Raw genomic sequence first — 20,351 nt, 5'->3', positions numbered from 1 at the left:
CCCTGAATCGGAAGTACCTGTCTTATGCTGTTGATTATACGACTTAATACATTTCCTTCGTGACCTTTGGATTCCATGTCACTGAAACCGAAGAACATTTTCAGGAAACATTTTGTTATTAGAGTTTTAAAATTTGATGACATAGCTTTAGCCAGTTATCCATCAACTGGATAAAGTTAGCAAATGTCACCTGTGATGGTTTCCTGTAAAATCGTTATTTTAAATATATTACAGCAACAATCAACGGACAACCAGAATCTTAAGTAACGCTACTCAACAACGATGTAATGTAATTGAATGTAATTTAATTTCGAATAGCAAAATAATACAATTCAAATTATTCAATTTCTAGCAATATAATTCATCATTGAGTGAATATTATTTTGAATCTTTACGCTCAGATCATTAAAAAAAATGATATCCAAAAATTGATAAGCTACACAATTATCACAACTTATGACTAATTATTTCATGAGTTGTGACTAAATCCTAGCTTCTAAGCCAAAAGACTATCTTCTTCATACAATTTCGGCTCATTTCGAACCTAGTTCAAATACAGCGACATAACTATGGAAACGATCTATAGAAGCGAACGAATGACACTATAATGTTGTCACGTAGTCATCATCATTTAAGGTGTTTTTCGACTCACACTTTCGGTGTGTTGCCATTGTATGACATTTTTATTCGTTTTCGGTAAAGTATAATATGTTACCTGTAAAGCATATTATATACAACATGTCAAAGGAGCATGTCTAATCTTAGAACATGTTTAAAAAGTCGTATGTACTTTAAACGTAATTCACTATAATTCAACAAACTATATATTGATATGTATATTTATATATTTTTCCCATTGACTTTAAAAAAAAACCCTTTAAATTTCACATTCTTACACCATGGATCGGCCTTTCAGTTGGCAACGGATGAATTTCAGGCTACATATTTCGCATTAGTATTGCCATCAAAAGCAATTTACATTATAAAATATTGCATCGGCACCTTCGTGGCCAAGGTCGAAATCATCCTAGTACCGTGAATTTAGAGTGCCGCTTGCCGCGGCAAGCTATAGTTGGTGCTTGCTCAAGCGTTACAAGTCCGTTTCCACAAAGAAAGTTGCGTAAAACGGCAAGCATGTGTGTACCGATCGCACAACACCCACAATAAAAACGAAGACGTTTCAGCGCAAGTTGAGCAAAACAAAGAAAAATCCTCAACAACACCTATGTTGGTACTTGCTGGTGCTTTAGTGCTTAGGTGTGTGTGTGGCGCCTGCAGCGACATATAATAATTCAATTCTTGAGAAATCCAAAGTCAGTGTCTTAACTTCAATGCTATCGATTAGTGGTAAGCTTTTCGGATAAACACAAAGGAAAATTCTTCCTCGCCTAACTGGTCTAGTGGTGGTAATCGTGTAATCCCGGTTTGGCCGGACACTGGCCAACAATATTATTTTACCTTTCCGAACAACAAGAAGAGGATCATATTTCTGGCAACATTTATGAGGATTATCTGTTGTGTAATGAGCATTTGATAGGATTTCCACAACAAAGGATGTTAGAACTTTCTATCAGTCCAATCCGAGAGCTCGATTTCGTAAGTATATTTTTAGCATATTTAGCATATTAAAATACGATATACAGCATAAACGGATTTAAAAATAAATAAAAACATCATATTTGCTGGTTGATGCAATTTTAAGGCATTCACTTGTACTAAAAGTTATGATTTTTTAGAATGTTATTGTAATATGAATTATAAACAAACAAACTGAAATTATTACCACTTCCAGCTAATATACATAGAAAAATAGACAATTAATTCGCCCTTCGTATCATTCGATCCTGACCATTGCAGGATGGATGCACGTAGCAAGTGCTTTATAGGGCTTTCAATAAATTATGTATCAGCCAATAATGATTGGTATAGTTTCTTGCTCTCCAATAAATATGAGAGAACTGATTATTATTTTAATTATTAAAAATGAACATTCTAAAACAGTCTAAACAAACTTCATAATTTCATGTGTACGCTTTGTTGTAGTTTTGCTAGTTTACCATTGCCGACGGATTTTGTAGCGATGGCCTTCAATGCCATTTGTAGATCGTTGGTCAGTGTGGTAAATACAAAAACAAAATGAATAGTGTGCCACAAGCACCGGCATTACGCCATTAGCATAATGCGCGGTTTATACTGCTTCAGCTTATAACGTAGTACACTAGAATGCGAAGAAGAACGCTTAAATCACTTCTCAAACGAGTATATCAAACAAAGCAAATGACATACGAATATTGCTGTATGCTGTATAACATATGTATATATATAACAATACACTAGTATTCGGTAAAGTTATGTGTGTGGGTTTAGCTCAGTACATTGGAGTTGGAAGCAACAGGAGAATGAAATTATTTTTGTTTCCAACAATGGAACACTATTTGCTGCAGAGCACATAAGGTTATATAATAATTAAAGCACAAATTAACACACACGCGCACATGAATAAACCGTTTAAACAACCACAAATCATCTTCTGTATACAAAGCTTCACCAGTAACTAATGTATGTATAGGTTCCAAAGGATATTTTTTGCGAATTCAGGGGAATCCGTTAATTATTCAAAACGTAAAATAATGCTCTGTTTAATAAATATGTTTTCACACTTGATCATAACTTTGTACACACACAAACCAGAATCACTTTAACTAGATCTTAGCACTTCGTAAAACAGGATTTATACGGGGCCACCACAATATCACATACGATAGGAACTCACGTTAATAACTGATCGCAATACGCACAGGTTGCTGTTACCACTCAACGCGGCGCAACGTATTATTGAGCACTAAAAACACCTAACCTTCCCGAGAACCCCACAACAACCAGTCAAACAGCGACGCGTATCGACTAAGTAGAATGCGCGCTCACAATTCAAAGGGTGCGTCGTGTACGGTTCGAGAGAGCACGAGATCACGTTTAGCAGCAAAAACTAGACGAGCTCGCCGACACACACTCCATCGTAGACGCTGTGGAACTGAAAACGCTGTTGGGATTTTTGTTGTGTGCGGGTACGTATTCGTGGCGGAAGTACTGATCTTTCTCTTCTTCACTTCTTTCGTTCTCAACCAACACACTGACAAAACCAAAGGGAGGCTTGTTTGAAAAGAGAATCGCGTTTGTATTGGTACTTGCAAGGAAGTAAACAACAAAAGCAATGTGTGTGGGTGCGAGTTCCGGCACAGGTAGTTCCGATGCGATCTTACGATGAACGCAGCCACATACGATATGAGAGCGTTTATATTGGAAGTTTAACGCTAGGGTAGAAGGGAAAAGATATCGTGGTTTAAAAAATATCCGCTACTGAATGATGGCACATTGATCCAACATTTCAAGATTTGATGGGTTATAAAACTTCTATAGGGCTGAGTTCAATATCAGATTCAGTACATTAGTACGATAGCGCATTTATTTGTTTCGATCGATCACAAGGCGTCTCTTTGATAATGAATCGATTCTCTCGAAACAACAAGGACCTTTATACTATTAAAATTTTAAAACCAGGAAGAGCATCAATATTTATATTTCTTAGCAACGTTGCATGCATTTTTTATGATTCTTATATTGTTTCTAATCCCTCCTGTACTCCAATCCTACAGAAACTCTCACCAATTTTAATAAAAGTGTGCGAAACATTCACAGCAAGATTGTTTTATTTTAAAACTCTATTGTTATGATGTCGATTTTTGAAAGAAAATAAACAAGACTGTATAATTCCTGTGTTTGGCATTATCAGTGTGTATTTTATAATGAGCGCTAGTGTTTTGACTAAATTTGTTAAGGTTTGGTAAAGTAATCATCAGCAATAAGGAAAAATCCGTAGCACAAACGTACGCTGAAAACGAGATCGATCGAGAACGATATCACACATTCTTTGTAGCATACGTAGGAAAGGGCTTTTATCGTAAGAGTACAACCCTAGAATTAAAAACGAAGGTAAAAACTATCGCTTCTACCACCCGAAATTTCGGCAGCTACAGCTAGATCTTGGTGGCAACGGCTATATGCTGCCCAGCCGCCTGCCCAAACCCGAATGTATAGCCGCTTAGCGTCGAACGACAGCACAAATCGAATGAAAGACGTAGCATGAGGGATGCTTATAACAGCATAAGAATAACAACAACAGCAATAATGACAATCGTGGACCAAAGAAAACAACTTAAAGTAAGAAGAGTAACAGCGAGCTGCTACACGATGGTAGCGCAAGAAGAAGAAATTCATTCATTGGAGTAAGAGCGCCCAAACAAATGCGACTGTGGGACAGAGTAGGACAGCAGGGTAAACTTTCATTCATAAAATGAAAAGAACTACGCTACGTTTGCTGTTGTATTTGTCGGTACCCGTTGTGTTGTTGCTTGTTCGTTTTGATCTTCGGAGCCCACATTTCTCTTGATTTACCCGTCGATGGCGTTTGCACCATAAAGCGTACTTGTTTTTAGCTTTACCCGGCACTCATTCAAAATTCGTTTTCTGTCGCTTTTCCCATATTGTAGGTAGATATATTTTTTCTTATGGTGAATGTTGCGATGAATTTGTTAAAGGTACGAAAAATGCTCGAGCTGTTATAATGTAAGGGGTAGGGTAGAGAGTTTAAAATTTTTAAATTTTATATTTTACATAAGTACCTGTTGATTTTTAACAAAAATGTTTTGATACTGCTAATATTTTTCTGCCAAAGAAGCTAGTTGATCGTTTTGAAAAAATATAATAATAATAGAACTATAAAGGTAAGATGTAGGCATAATATTTGGAAATTTACTAATGTGTATCATGATGACAGCATTCTTTTCCATAAAATTGTGTTTATTGACATACTATCAAAAAATCTCCTTCTTCTCATTTGTTTTTACATCCCTAGTCGGTCGAACCTTGAAGAAAGTAATAAGGACTTATTGCCGTTATCATATATGTCAGAGACTTGGTCCGCTCTAGATTTGATTCCATAGCGAGCACGTTAAATCCTACGTTCGTTACGTCTTAACGTTAACCAATTGTAAGTTTGACAAACAAATCTAATATATGCTGATTCTGTAGTAGCTTTTAAACGCTATCAACGAAATGTATAATTCCTAACAGACACATTATTGAAAAAATCAACAAAATTACCAATTTGTGCTGATTTTGAAGTCAAGAGTATAATGTTCATCTAATCTGTGTTTTTTTACTCGAAGTTGTTGCACACACCTGCACGAACAATTCTTCCCCCAGGGGTAATAAATACTCACCAAATCCTCTCACTCTTGTGTTAGACAACAAAGTCAACCGCCTTAATCCCAATTCACATGTTTTCTTCTCTCTTTCAAACCAAATTTGGTTCCAATTTTCTATTGACCCATGAACGAGTGGAAAAGATGGTAACATTCAAACCAATTCCTTTATTTACAAATGCCATCGCGTAAGGGATGCCAAATGGTCCTTTCTTGATGGTGTTGGAATGGTATGGCAAGTTTTCAAATTTACCTGAAGTTTATTCTGCAAGTACACGCTGAGCTGCACAATGACCTTTGCACTTCCGGAAATAAGTTAGTTAAAACGGAAGAAACCTTGTGGTATAAATATGAGGCGAATAAGTACACTGATTTACAGCTTAGTGTTTTTATGCTTTTATTGTAAGAAGAATGTTGAAAAGAAGAGCGTTTCATACAGTACTTATTTACGATTTCATAAGTTCAGTTCGCTTTAGCAGCTAATTCTAAATTTTAAGTAGCTAAACAAAAACATACTATTAAATTAGGCACGTTGAACGTAACATCAATTGTTAAACAAAAGTTGTTTAAAGATATTTTACCACCTAAACTAATCATAAAAATGAAATTACAAATATTTAAAATAAATATCCAAATCAATGGTTGCATGTGCAGGAGAACGAATGTAAAAAAAAAAAACATATTAAATGTTTCAACAATACTGTTCAAAAACACCTGTTTTAAACAATATCGGTTAATGAGCACACTGTAAAACAAACCAATCATTTATTCGTTAAACCTTTCCTTGGTTTTGTGTTATGAAGTTCCTTGCTGGGATGTCAGGCAATGTGAAGGCGCGTACCTGGACGTTGAAATATACGTACTAATAATGCAATAGAGATACAAGAAGGACAAAGGTAGCATTACGATTGTACGTGTAGAAATGAAGTAAACGATATATAACCGAAATGTTTGAGAAAGGTAAAATAAACGAAGGATACGCATCATCCAAAGTATCGGATGAGAGAAAATATGTTTACTCTCCCATGGCCAAACCTCGGCAAACATTGCATATGATGAACTACATATTTTTGTATTCCAGTTATTATATATATATATATATATATATATATATATATATATATATATATATATATATATATATATATATATATAAGAAACAGAGATATACTCCTGATATGTTTTAATCCATTGTGATGATTGTACAGAACATTATATTATTATTTTATAAGATGCACCAAAACCGATCTAGTAATGTGATGATCCAGCTGTAAACCGTCCGCAACGTGAATTGCAGTCCACCACCTAACTAGCACAAAAACAGGTAATGGAACAGCCTAAGGCATTGGTGAATGAAATACCTTCGACCACACATATGCGGTTGTGCTCGAAAGTTGCCTTCCCCGCGCCATTCATGTACTGGGAATACATTTTATGAATGAATTCGTTCCATCTCGCTTTTTGTCGTTTCTTCGCATCTTACACACGCGCAAACTCAGCACAAGAGCACAGAAATGAACGTTGTAAAATGAGAAGAAGAATAGTAAAAACATACTAAACTGTAACGAAAACGGGAAGCAGCAAATAGTGTTGCCAGTAACATGCACAAAAACCCCTGTCTGTCCTGCAATGTGAAGAGTTGACGAAGGAAGATAATGTACGTTTGTGAAGATCGTGAATCATAAAATCCATAGCAACGTTTGTTTGCTGATATTGTGAACTTTTATCCACTCTGCAAAATTAGTAAACCAGTTTTCTACATTTACAAATTTATTGAATACAAAAATACATCAAAAGTAGAAGTTTTGTTTACTTCCTCGTAAAAACTTAATACTAATTAAATAGAAAATAGATAATTCGAATATTGAAATAATCTTAATTTCTAAACCATTTTTATACCTTAATTTTAGCACCGTATAGCCCAAACGCAACGGAAAACCCTGTGGCAACAGTGTGTCTGCCGAGATAGTCACGTTGGTGAAATGTGTAGATACATAGCATCCTTTAACTTGAAACCTATCCTGGTAGTTATTTTGGGATGAATTACGCAATTCATCACATTTATAACATATTTCTCTGAATGCAGTATTTCCCAAGCAAGAAGAGTGTTTGGTACGGGAGATCTGCAAGTCCCAAGACATAAGAAGGACAGATAGATAGAGATGATGAAATAGGTGTTTTACACGCGTGTATGGTGCAGTTTGGGATGCATGTTTAGTATTGTACAGGGGGCCAGACCAATTCCAACTATAGCACGAATGAATATTTTTGAGTCATATTTTTAGCATATTTCTCTTGGGTAGCTAAAAGAACATATGGCATTATGTACATAGAGGACGTACCGCTTTCTCACGCAAGTACGCACGTTCTAGTACGAAGCATACGCGTATGCGTTCTGCAGCGGGTATGAATGAATTACAGAGCAGCAGTCGTTCAAGCTCGCGTTTCATTTTTATCATGCGGAAGTGTGACCTTCGAGAGTTATGTTTTCTGTAAAACCATTAAATTTCACAGGGGCTACCCGACGAGCTATTTAATAGACGCATCGGCTCCTACGAGAACGGCGTGGACAACAGGTCAGATGACAGAAATACCAATCTGGAAAGAGGTTAGACGTAGAGCTTATGTGCCTTTTCTTACTAAGCAGCAAAATAATTATTTTCCATTGAGGTTTCAGAACAGATTTTATGTTCGTAGTGTCTAATATATTTGTTTATTTTGCAGTGCAGTTCTGTGCGTACATTTAAAATCCATGGTGGTCAGCCGTAGACACCTCAGTATTCCATGTGTCAACAGGAAACGATAAAAAAACGACTCCAGAAGAAGCGACCAACATCAAAGAAATATATCAATCGCGTATGCTTTACAGGAAATCTACGAAAACACATTGTCTAATATCGAAGAAAATAGATTTGAGCAAACATCAAAATATTGACTGGATTTGTAGATCAAGAGAGTGTATGCTTACCCTCGGCAACACTAGAAACCTAACAGTGTGAAAACCACATTCTCACTTCGAAAAGAAAATCTTTCATGTACCACCCATGACTATAGATTGCTCAACAAATTAAAAGGTTGTCGATCGTCTTTAAGAAACATGATCGTTTCAAAGTTCACTCGTCACATAAGCCACAATAACTTGAAACCTTAGATCAGTTTCGCTTTAGTGCTACGTACCTGATTCGATTGTTATTTATTTTATCACCTCATTACATGTAGAATGGAAGCATCTGTCCCACTGTGTACTGTGCGGCAAATGTCGGTGTACATTTTCTTTGATCTTTGTGGACGCACATTATATTTTGAAAGATAGAACATTGTTGTTGGCGTAGACCTTTGCACGTGTGCAAGCCGAAGCAGTATGACCAGTTGGGTGTTTCGCTCCACAGCCCAGCAGGGAGTCTCCCCCGGTAAGCCTCAAGCGATGATGACGATGAAGACGACAAGGTGTCGAATTTTACGGCACTTAATTGAGTGGTAAATGGAAACGATAATAACAGTAACAGTAAGCGATAAATTTACTTCATCAACACAGGTTGATATCAGTGTGGAAAACCAAAACGCGTTCTTTACGGAAAGCGTTTGGTGTAGGCAAAGTGTTTGCTTATTGGATTCACAGCAGGAAAGATTTTCGGAGATTGAACAAACAAATCTCCAAAACTAACGTACGTGGATGATTAGCGCTTTACATGCCAACCGAAAGCATTTAATTTTTATCATCATCGTAGGCTTAACACTAAACTCAACAAGGGGAAAAAATAAATAATGCGAAACCAAACCAGCGATGTAGTCGATAAGAGATATGTTACAGTTTAAACGTGTTCGTATCATTTAATTTTACCCTTTGCAACCGGGATGATCCGGTAGACTAATTAGTCTTGGAAGCCTATATAAGCCTGCATGGCCGTGTACCTCGTTTCGCGTAGAAGAAAAATAATCTTTTCAATAAGCAAGTCAATTATAGTAAAGCAGTTTTTGAAATGTTTTCAGAGAATGAAAAGCACCATAAATATAAGAATTGATTTCCGTCGATTCAGGGTTTAATGCCATGGGCCAAGAAAAGTTGACCTATTTTTATCAAGAGCTCTTCATCATTTCCGAGTAACATTACGTGCTGTCGCAAATAGGAAACACCTTTCATCCTCGGGGGATGCGAAAATCCAAACCGGACACGATTAATTATGTGCTGTGTTCTAGATTTTCGAGGCCCATCGTTGAGTTTCTCCCTCAATGTCGCGAAGTGGGGAAGTTGCCTCGTGCTGCGATTCGGTCATCCATTCTAAATTGCACTAATAACTTACACTCGCAACAACCCGCAAAAGTGAATGAAAAAGAAGTATCGCTTGAGGTTGAAACGGATGAGAAAGTTCTTCGCGGAACACATTCAGACAGGTTGTCTTTCGAATGCGTAGCGTAACCGGGCTCTAAGGAGTCGAATGCACATTCTCCTCAATTCTGTTGCAACCGACTCTTACTTCACTGTTGCTTTGTGGTCGCTAGGCTGGTGCGTTAACGTGTCGCTAAATTTAGCCCCCCTCACGAACACACCGTCAAATCCTGGTACACAGAGAAACATGTACAGCATCCCTTGCTTTGTATTTCCTTGCTCATACCAATCTCACGCACACCACAGGCCACACACCGGAGAAGGAAACCGGACATTCCTCTTCCGCGTTTTAATTAAACGTATCTCCGCCACAGCCACCATGGTTGCCGTCTGTTGATTCGTTCGTCGGTATATCTGATCCAGTGACCGTAATAGCGGGAGAGACTGGTTAAATTTAATTAAAAATTTTCATCACCATCACATGTGTACGATCGACTTAATACACGCACAACGATGTAAGCGCACGGTATTTTATATGCTCTCATCTGGAAACGAAGTACATTTTGGCAAATAAGAAGGACCCATTGAATCAATGAACGCTGGTAAATGAAAATTAAAACTAATTCGATTACATGCTTAATTTAATGAATCAAAAATTCAAACTATTTTTCTGATTAATGGTCAAACTGTGAGTTTCATATCAACCACTGTGGTGTACCAAAAATAATGCAATCTATTAACTGCTAAGAATGAAACAAATTTCAAATCTGGTCATCCCATTTAATTTCAATTTCGTCGTCCCTCTATTGGTCGGTTTGTCGTCTTCGGAATTGAGCAGGTTGGCTAATTAAAAATTGAAACCAGGTAATGAGCATGTTTTGCGGCATGTTCTGGTCTATTTTGACGCGAATCGTTATTTTTCTAATTTCAATCACTGGCGCTAGCCTTCAAGCCTCAGCCACAGCAACAGGGCATCGACAACAAGCGGAAGCTGACGGTACTGTTTCCGGATTTATTCTTCTAATTACCTTTTCATGCTACAACCTCACTTGTACTAAGGCATGGCACATGAAGAGTAGGATTTGATTATTTAGCTTTAGCCGGAAGCTTAAAGGAAAGTAGCTGGCTAGATATATAATGTAATCCGGCATATTGCCCGATTTCTTTCAACAAGCTGTTCAATGAGGAACTAAATAACCCAAAAAACAAACGTTTTTACTAAATCTATCCTCACTTGGTAAGTATAAATAGGTAAACGTGTTATCAGGTTAATTAGTTAAAGACTAGTGCACAAAAAAAAAAACAATTCGCTATTGCTATGACTGATTATCACATTACGCGGTACACATAAGTCTAGTAATAAGGTATTAATAATAATATTAGCATAACATGGCCGTGTAAATCATTTATGTTAAGGAAACGAAGAAGAAGTGCTGTAGTTTGCTTAATATTATTTAGTTCATTTTGATTGAAAACAAAAGCTCCTACAATGTTAAATATTTCACTACAATGTAGATCACCAGGTATTAAAACCTTTCCGTTTTTTAAATTAAAAAGTAATTTCTCAGATTTTTTGATTACATAAGATTCAGAATATTTCTGCTATGTTTGTAAATAAATCGAGCTAAAAAAATAAAAGAAATAATACTAACAGCAGATAGAAAATGGCAAAGAGTTAGACGTGGACGCGAAGTTTGCACAACGCAAGGGAAATAGAGATACCTCAACGACGCACGCAAACGTGTGTCACAGAGGCTGACGCTAGTGATGAGCAACATACAAAATCTCGGCCGTGGGAACGAAACTATCACACTTGAAGCCACTAAAACCTTCGGCGGCCATCGTGATCTGCACAGCCGCTGTGTTATAAGCAAATTGATCGTGGTCATCATCATCAACACAAGCTTGATCATCATGACTATTAGCAACAGCCAGTTTGTTACATTCAAACTGTAAAACTCTCTTCTGTTAATATCACTGTAAAAGGATTATATTATTCACAAAATCTCGTTAAATTACGTGATTTTCAACAAAAGCTCCTTTTTGCAAATTATCAACATAGACAGCAATGAAATAATATGCTGAGATGATATAATACTTTGTACTTAGATGAATTATTATTATTTAAGATATTCAATCTTATCATATTAAAACTCTCAAATCACGAGAGCCATGTGTTATAATTCATTTGTTAAATTTATGTTTTCATATGAGCTATGTTCCACCTTACTACGAAAGATGCGCATTTTTTGTATATTTTATTTGTTGTGAATATAATAACATAAAGTTATTTTTACCAATTGCAAAGTTAAAGAATAATTAAGCAACCGAGAAAAAGATAAGGTATCCAGAAACAAGAATATGCTCTTTACACTATCAAATTGGTGGAACTAATTATACCGATTTTCATGACTTTTTTCATCGAGAAGTGCATTCAAAACAGAAGCGTAGGCATAAACACATTCTTCAAACTCAACATCGTTTGCCTTTGTATGGGCAAAGTTAACATTGGATGGAATTGAATGGAATTCAATCTGATTATGTTTGATTCTTTCAAACAGTAGCCAGCAAAATGAGTTGGGAGAAAAAAATCTGAGCAATAAAAAGAATAAAAAACTTTAGATCAGGGAAAAACAAAGCAGAGATATTGAAGGAATTAACGATACCAGCGCAAAATCATTCGGAAGTAAGCCATAAATATTACGATAAACGAATCAATTCATGTAAAATTGCTATAACAAGACCATGATAGGATTGGTGATTTGATGAAAAAGTGTTGCTTAAGTATTCTGCATGTGGATATAAAGCGAAAATAGAAAAAAAGAAGATAAATATGAACAAAACTTTCAAAAACAATTTAACATCCATGTCATGGCTTAAACGGCATTGTCACTTAAAAGTATATAAAGTAAAATTGTAATATACTTAACCGATGTAGGGTCTAAAACTATACAAACAAATACAAATAAAGGGATAGTTAATTATCTAACATCCTGAAATTATAGATCCAGTACGAAATTTTGAAAGATTGAAAGGCAGTATGCTATTTATATCTGCCATGGTAATCGGACTCGATGCTTCGAACATTAGTCTACATGACTAGTTATAGGCTAGTTATAAGCATCTTATATTTTTGTTAAACCATTAGGTAGACAAAATAAAGGAAATGAAATGAAATGATATTGTCAGGAAAATCACCAAAGTTGTCATAACGAACCGTGAGGGCTAGATTTTTCAACAATCCCTACAATACACTTACATACATCCAAACGTATGGCAAATGAAAGAATGAGATATAATGCACGATGAGCAGTTGACAAGTTATACGCCGCCCTTTACAATTGCTACGAGAAAAAAGTGACTTGTGACGCTATTACGCTGCGTAACTTCGTCGGCGTCAGTACGAGAAGGCCGGTCATATTCTGATTACTAATTTCCGGTCTATGTGTGTGCATCATAAACAACATCGTCACCGTCATCGTCGTGATCATCCCCAACATCAATGTCGACTCCAATGCTCGGATTGGAGAATGCAAGTACGCGATTGCATTTGATCCACTTTCGTTAGTGTTATACAAAAAAGAGAGTCTGGTATTAATAAATAGTGTATCCCAGTAATGTGTGCTCGGTTGTAGCAGTAGCTTAATTATAAATTTTTCTAATATCAATGAGATAAACAGTGTATTTTCAAGCTCGATCTTCTTGATACAAAACAATTGCGTACTGCGTACGACGCCAGTTTGTCTGTCGAAATTAAATGTATGTACCAGGACAGACCCTTACTCTGCACATCGAAACAGTGCATAGTTTGGGAACTGATCGACTATGAAAGATGCAACTAAGATCGACTGTGGATTGATAATCTAGCTGATATTACCTTATTTCAGAATATTTTTTGTTATATATCATTTTTTGAATATATGGAGACATTCCATTCACGATAAAAAGTCTCAGATATTTTCTGTACGACGGTATACCTTGCGCATCTGGTTCAGTTCATTTTTTATCTCATTGAACCAAAAGGAAACCCACTGTTTCTATCGACGAAAGGTAAATAAACAAATGAAAATAATTATCATCCAAATGCAGGCACATCTGCTATCTGTTTTATTTTTACTCTTTTTTTGTGATGCGCACGAGTTATTGCACCAGCGCATGCTGCTTAGCCTCGAGAGTAGAACACATATTTAAAGAATCTTTTCCGAGTTTCCCCATTTTATCCACACCGACCGTACCGGCACATTTCATCTCCCTTCGCGCCATAATGTCTATTGTGGCTACATGATGTGCTGATCAAATGCTACAGGCCGATTAAGTTGCTACGCCAAATAAATACTAATGTACCAAAAGCATGCCAGATAAGTAAGTAAGTACCACAAGCAATGCCTTAAACAACGTAAAGAAAGTATAGAGTTTGAAACAGTTACAGTAATCAAAACGGATAGCGATATGGCAAAGGATTTATATGTTGTTTACGATAGATTGGTACGAGACCTCACTGCACTGGTTGTAACAGAATACTCTAGACAGCTTGGTGTGTCGTTTAAAGTGCCATTGCTTTCCTGCAAGATGAACGTATGCGTTTTGTGAAAAACGTGTCAAAACTAAAAAAAAAGAACAAAATACCGCACATATTATGCCAGCATTACACATATTTTGGCCCACAAGGATATGAAAAAATTAAATAAAAATAAACGAAACAAGTCCACAACAAACCTATTTCGATCAAAAAACGCACAGACCAAACTGCCCTTGCAATACCTAGTGTATGAAATCTATGGAAAAAGGAAAGGGACGAGGAAACCCAAGAGAACCATTTCGAATTTATGTTCGATTCGGCACTTGGAGGCTAATTGGCAGAACGATCTTCTCGTTCATTAGCGATTATGCGGCCGCCTCCACGTTTGGACAGTTACGCAAAGATGTGTTAGAGTGTAGACAAGAGTGAGCAACGCTTAGGCAATGGTACAAGAAGTTGAAACTCATATTTGGCTTTGTTTCATTGGAATATGAGCCATCCGTTGAGTTTGTTTGTCGTCCTGTCCTACTCGTGCTCGTGGAAACTCCCATGGCTGATTGCTCTTTGGATTCTGGCGCACTCCGTTTACCATTCGATTTGAAAGCTTACTTGCAGCTTCTTATGCGTGGTAGAGTGCTCGTTCTGGAGCTCTCATCTTTGGTCAAATTAATGAAAATTGAAAATAATAAAAACATAATGACTTATCTCCGGTTCAAGCCCTGCGGTTTGGTCCGGTTTGGCGCATGTTTGCGTACATTTTTCTCCAGGAGCTCTGTTCACGGGGCTTTTGCCCTTCTTTTAGTATTTTTTTATTCTGCTTTTTTTGTTTTTTTATTTCTCTCTCTCTTTTTCTATCTCTCTCAATCTCTCCCTCTCTCCCTCTTGCCCCTTCCCTAAAGGTCTGCGACTTCCGTTTTACGTTTCTTTCTCTTCAATTGACTAAGCGTGCCATTGCGTTCTCACACGGGCAAATACCCTTTTACACAATTCTTTGGGGCTTCTGCTTCGCATCTTAGTTTGACTGCTTAGCGTGCGCAGCCGCGATCAGTAAGCGGTTAAGTGCGCGTGCGTTCATTTTGCTCGAAGAAGAAAAATACCTTTAATCGCTTCTGTTTTTCGGTAGTTTGAACAGCCAAAATTGAACATCAAACCTGGTGAACGACTGTTAAGAATGCCTAAGTGGAACTACTTTCGGTGAAAACTAGAAATTAAAAGTAGTATCTTGGGAATGGTTACACATCATCATTCATCACATCACAGAGATCATTCATTTCCGAGTCGTATACTTTGTACGAAACTTGCAATGTATATCACAATGTTCTGGCTTAAATGTGTTATTCTTTATTTGATACATAACAAAAATATTACACTACATGTTTTAGCCTAACAAAAATGTTTCAAATAACTCACTATCATTCCCTTCTACTATTAAGTCCTTTAACGTAACGCAACGTAATTACCAAAACTATTATTCTTTTTTCTTTGTTAGGTCAGTTATAAAAAGTAATAATCCAGAATCCTGACGAAAGGACAACTGTTGGCAAGTTTTTAGCAATCGTCTGTTCCTACAACAGCCTATCACTTACTTACAAGTAAGATCTTTTAAGCTACACATTTTAATCGAACTATTCAATCGTCGATTGAATAAAGGTCAGATTCGAAACTATTTATTTACTAGGAGCAATGGCATGATATGGTTAATTTATGATAACCAATTTTTTAGTGTCAACATTCAAATAAAACTAAATAAATCGGGCCGGTATCGTGGTACAGTCGTCAACTCGTAAGACTTAACACCATGCCCGTCATGGGTTCAAGCCCTGAATGATGGACCGTGCCCGCATACGTAGGACTTGAATATCTTGTTATTGTAATCAATAAGTAACTGAAAGCCAAGCCCACTAGTGGTACAGACAGGCCTTGACCGACAACGGTTGTTGTGCCAAAGAAGAAGAAGAAGAAGATTCAAATAAAACTGTTCTGTTGTAACAACAGAAGGTTGTTCAAAGGTGGTAGACAGTTTTTTTTTTATGAATAGACTGGTAAACTCTGAAAATAATTGAAATTCACTTCGTCCCACCCATCAAATCAGGCAAACAGTAAGAAACTGCACCTTTTTAGATTTCGTAAATCGAACGATTCTCCTATTATGTACAATTCTGCACTCCACAGCGCTTCCCGTTTTGTACTCATGGAGCACCAGATCCTGGCTCATGGTTTACCAAAAACGGTAACCACTATGCTTAAGATCGAATCTGTGCGATACTGTGCCATGCATAGCTAATCAAGCAAATTGCATCAAAAATACTTTGTGCGTACATTTACTTGTCTATTTCATCGTTCGTAAACTTGTTTCCGAACATCGCATTGACCACGTCCTTGTTCAGGACATTATCATTAAATGTACTCGTCGTATGTTAAACTTGGGTGATTTCTTTTCTTTCTACGTACCCACTGATGTGTGGTCTGATCCATCAGATTACTTAAAATGATCGCATTGTATTATGAATGTCAATTGGAAACGTGAAACAAAATGCTTCTGCATGCATTACACGACGCATCGCATGTCCCTTGAAATGGTTAATGGAATTCTGTCTGGAAAGCCCAGAGCAATAGCTTTGTCAACTTGCCCTGCCATGCTTATAATACATAGGTGTAATCTTCGAAAGCGCAGTGGGTTAAATTGAAATTGACAGTAACAAGATTTTAAATCACGTCAGAATGTGCCTTCAATACCAATGACATGATTGCAACCCTATCAATACATATTCAATAAATCTGATCAAAATTATTCCAAAAATATACAGTCGAAACACTATAATGCAAAACGTAGCACAAAAATATATAAACAATCGTACGATATTCAAACAATATGACCTCAACGACTCTAGTACACTAACATATTTAAGAACAGCAAATGCAAATCGCAAAAGCTTTATTGCTATTGGCACGTCTTTGTCAATCATAGGATAGCAAAGCGAGACAAAAAAATATTTTACGCCACAAACGTTAACATGCGTGCAGACAGCGCGCTTCAAGGCAGAGTTAGTGATCTTAAAATTTTATAGCTTCGATAGAAACCGGTAGCATAATTCTGTCGAATCATTCCTCTCCTTTTCCTATGGATAGCAAACCACATATATGCAGACGATTCAACTTCCCGACCTTTTATTTCACCCGTTCATGGTCACTGAAGTTCGTCTGTATTTCGACGCCACAATAAAACAACCCGCCCCTTTTCTCATACGTTCGATCCTTCGATTTGATTTATATCTCAGATCCCGAACTAGTGTGGACTGCCGTGTTTTAATCATCCGCGTGATCAGCAGCATCACCAGCGCAGTTAGCTACCGAATTACGAATGTAATACACACCAAAAGCATTAATTATCATTGAAAGCTACTCTGCATGATAAGTTTACATTCGCAGAAAATATGTTTGACTAAGCCCATAAGATGATATTATATTTTGTCAATCAGCAAAACAGGACCAGAACTGAAACCGCATACATATCCGTTGAGCAAAACATAAATGATTTTTTCTTACCAAAAAATATTAAATTGTATAATAATCTTCTTATAAGTTATGTTATGTTTTAAATTTTCGCATCAACTCAAAACCATTCGATTCTATAAGCGCTCGGACATATTTTAAATATTGAATTATTATCGATGTTTCATTACTCACCTTTTTGAACTCGACAATTTGAGATCTACATAGATGCAGCATTTCATATTATCATTCCTTAAGACAGTTCCACAACATCAACAGTTTCTACAGCATCTTGCAACACCAACTAGCCAAACCCTTTAGCCTGGATGTGCGGTATAAAAATGCGACCCTGTGTCCGTCCATTTACCTATCGTTTCATCTATCCATTCATCATCGCATCATCCGGGAGGGAGCATTTGAATTGAGAGACCAACAAAACATGGAGCACAAGTAGGAGGGGGAGGGGGTGGAGAGGATATGAAAGCTATCTTCGCAATGGCTTGACTTTATGGTGTGCCACTGGAGTGCTTCTGTGTGATCCATGGCTGCCCCACAAAATATAGATCCTCTGAGTCGCGTGGCTGTAGACAGTGCGGCCAGATATTAGCTTGCCATAGCTAAGAGATTTCGAAGATTATTTCCTACGAAGACCAACCTATCAGTCATCCATCCATGGCCACAGACAAACCGTGAAAATGTGTGCAAGCACTGATTCAAGCGGAGAGCTTTCCCGATCGAATATTATAAAGTACTTCCATGCTCTATCCTTTGGGCTTTCCGACCCCTATCGACCCAGAGGATGGCTCTTGGCGTTCACTCTAAAAAGCATCATAAATACAGGGATATAATGCCGCCCCACTCGAAGGTAATTATTTTTGTAATATAATTTAAGATTTGCCTTCCATCGTCTCCGTAGGTCTAAACATCTTCGGGAGCGGTGTCGAGTGAGCAAACTTTCCTGAAGAGCCGTTTAATGGGAGTCTTCTTGCTGTAGTTTTATTTTATTATAGTTTCCTGATCTCCATCCATCCCGCTGTTGCCTGTTATTTAACGTATCTCTACTTTAATGCCCTTTTGTCCATTTTGCCAGATATGGCCCACGACACCATTCATCAGGGAGCGTCGATCGAATGTAACACCGGTAGCCTGTAACATTTCCTGCCCAATTCGTCAGCGCTCGGTCAGCCGTCCCATAAGATAAGCAATATTAAATATCCAATCCATTTACACATTTGCAAAGAAATTGATGATGATGGTTCTCAATTTATAAGCATGCAGGAAACCGAAAAATATTATTTACACCCTTGAATAACTTTGACCTTTTTTTGCTTCTCTATAGATTTATCTTTATATAAATTGTCTTAAGAACAAACCCCCGAAAAATAGTAAACATCAAATAAATTTTATGCGTGCAAACCAATTGTATGTTGAAACTCATACATTCTCAACCATTTTTAATTCCTAAATAGCGACTGATTGTAATTTCAATTTGGGTATTGTAATTTATGATTGACTATAACATTATTTTAAACACACGTAATAACAACAGTGGCTTTAAATGCATCTCCATACGCGCTGTCGAAACGCTGTCGAATGTGACGCACAGGACACGTGCAGTACCGTAAACGTTGCCACGCGGGGTTCATCGAAATATCTGCAGCGTCAGCAGGGCTTTCCTTAGTACGAATGAATGAGAAACAATCTTCTCTCTTTCTCGAATTGCTCGCATTGAAAATAGAGGATGTAAAAGCGAGGGTACGGAGCAGCCTAAAAGTTCTAAACAAACAAACCAGTGCTGGGAAATCAAATAAAACATTAATTATTTTATCACACCCCGCGCATGTACCTTACGACGGACGCAGTTATGGTAAGTTGTGCGAAGCGTAAGGAGTGTTAGCGGAAAAGTGGGAACGTGTGAGATATGACAACCCGTGGCCGCAACTAGCCTACTTAGCCAGGTGGGGTTCCCTCGATGCGGCGCCAATGTTTTATTTCAAACAAGTGCATTACTTGAACCGCTTGCCTGCATGAGTTGTTGTGCGTTTCACGCGCTTCAGCAGCGTCCGAACACAACTCTTCACCAATAATGCACTCAAGCAACACTCATCCGGTGCGCGCAACCGTATTACGGCCATAATGCAGGATGATGCTCCTGGGCCGGTTGTTTCGTAAACAATCACAACTGTCAAAATATCCACAGCAGCCTCGGCTGCATGCATCGACTGGGGTGTCGGGTCGATTGCCGACCAGGGTACCAATGGTAGCGCCATCTATCTTCTGGTGTTACTGATGTATACACACCACCGCTGAGCTTCTTCCGGCCATTTACCAGGAGCGACGTGAGAGGCGGCTAGCTGTCTGCAAGTGCATTTGTTGCTGCAAAGCCTCACGTTGTTATGGTGCGATGCACGGGAAGTGTGCTTGTTATGCTCTATCTTGTTTTCTCCTACTGTCTATGCATTTTAACTCTGCATCAAAGATGTAGAATACCAGGCGGACGGTGTTTGGATATAGTGGCCCTATTGTTGAACCACAACCACATCTGGTTAGAAGTGATAGAAAGAAAACAATATTGATAATTAATTGAGTTTTAACTGACAAAGAGCCTTGGACATGAACCACCGCACCAAAGTGTTCGGAATACATTGTACGCTTGGCAAGGAGAAAAAATCTCCATACTTCGTTGTTCAGGTGCAGGCGCATTTGAGTATCTATTTAAACTAATTAGTGCGGCCATCAGGCGATCGCTAAT

At 37.6% G+C, this 20,351-nt stretch overlaps 1 protein-coding gene across 4 annotated transcripts in view; it reads right to left on the bottom strand.

The window, feature by feature from the left end:
* Nucleotides 1-20,351, bottom strand: part of LOC120952665 (ETS-like protein pointed) — an 81,453-nt gene that overhangs the window by 37,696 nt on the left and 23,406 nt on the right. Inside the window, exon 1 of one of the 4 annotated variants that reach the window (XM_040372114.2) lies at nucleotides 2,774-3,046. The exons of the other annotated variants lie outside the window; for them this stretch is intronic. The gene's annotated coding sequence lies outside the window, so the exon portion shown is untranslated. Of the gene's footprint in view, nucleotides 1-2,773; nucleotides 3,047-20,351 lie in introns of those variants that run through there. 4 annotated transcript variants of the gene reach the window in all.

This window comes from Anopheles coluzzii, chromosome 2, assembly GCF_943734685.1.
Source record: "Anopheles coluzzii chromosome 2, AcolN3, whole genome shotgun sequence".
NCBI classification, from domain to species: domain Eukaryota; kingdom Metazoa; phylum Arthropoda; class Insecta; order Diptera; family Culicidae; genus Anopheles; species Anopheles coluzzii.
This window is presented reverse-complemented; position numbering and strand designations above follow the sequence as displayed.